The sequence below is a fragment of the Austrofundulus limnaeus genome, unplaced genomic scaffold (assembly GCF_001266775.1).
Source record: "Austrofundulus limnaeus strain Quisiro unplaced genomic scaffold, Austrofundulus_limnaeus-1.0 Scaffold302, whole genome shotgun sequence".
Classification (NCBI taxonomy): domain Eukaryota; kingdom Metazoa; phylum Chordata; class Actinopteri; order Cyprinodontiformes; family Rivulidae; genus Austrofundulus; species Austrofundulus limnaeus.
Genome location: NW_013952704.1, coordinates 772,214 through 773,381, shown reverse-complemented (window position 1 = coordinate 773,381; position 1,168 = coordinate 772,214). Strand labels below are relative to the sequence as shown.

The 1,168-nt window shown below is 38.6% G+C and overlaps 1 protein-coding gene across 1 annotated transcript in view; it reads left to right on the top strand.

Moving 5' to 3' along the window:
* The window catches only part of zbtb41 (zinc finger and BTB domain containing 41), a gene marked incomplete in the record, with an annotated part of 29,182 nt that overhangs the window by 5,056 nt on the left and 22,958 nt on the right, over nucleotides 1-1,168 (top strand).

Genomic DNA, 1,168 nt, shown 5'->3' with positions numbered 1-1,168 from the left:
AATCTAAAATATATGAAAGTTTAATGTTTATCAGTACATTACAGAAGATAATGAACTTTATCACAATATGCTAATTTTTTGAGAAGGACCTGTATAATAACCCTGGACAGTGGCTCTCAGGGACAAGGACTGAACACCCTGGTTTAGATGGATGCGTCACTCTTCAGATCATTTATCATCTTCATTCAAAATATGAACTATTCTCAAACAAGCAAACCTTATCTTTAATATCTCTTCTACCTATTACAGTATCTGTAGTCGGGTTGTAGAGTTAGCTCCTCCAGGAGAGAAACGCAGACACCCCCCTGCAAAATCCCTCTCCAGGTCAGAGCAAGTAGGGGTCTCTGCAATACATTGTTCTGTGGGTGGAGTTTACCCTAACTGTGATTGGTCCTATTGACTTGTCTTGTGGGACAACTTAAGCAGAAGTAAAGGTAATAGTAAAATACTGATTTACTGTCTATGTACAGTTTATAACAGAGCATTGGGCCTCATGCAAGAACATTTTTCTATTTTTATCCTAAATTACTCTTACTTTTGTTCGTATGAAGCTCGAACGAACGTCACATCAGATTCAGCAAACTCTTCTATCTTCAGGAAAAGTGTGTAAATGAGCAGCGAAAACACGATGAATGCCACCTGTACTATTCAGGTGCTCATGCACAAGAAGAGATTAGCTTGATTACTGCCCAATAATGCCATATAAGGCTACACTTCCTGCCCCACATACCAGTAAGTGTTTGGTCATGAAAATGGCAGCGAAAAGTAAAAAGAACTTCACGAGTTCAGAGATCAAAGTCCTGCTCTCAGAGATCCAGAAAAGAAAAAAAAACCTGTCGTGTTTATCTTTGAAGCTTTTGCTCTCTTATCTACAACATTTTCACATGTTAAAGATTATCGCCTCMTGTTCTTTTGAATACTACAACAACATGGTGTCAAGTATAAACGCCTACACCAGTGGTTCCCAACACTGGTCCTCAAGGACCCTATCCATCATGTTTTACTTGTTTCCCTGCTCTTCAGCAGGTCTTCAGAAGATTGTTAATCACTCATACATTCAAACCAGGTGTGTCAAATCAGGGAAAAAAAATCACTGCATTAAATGTTGACCAACACCTCAAGAGCTTCTCTGAGCTTGATGAGACATTTTCAAAATATAATATTGACT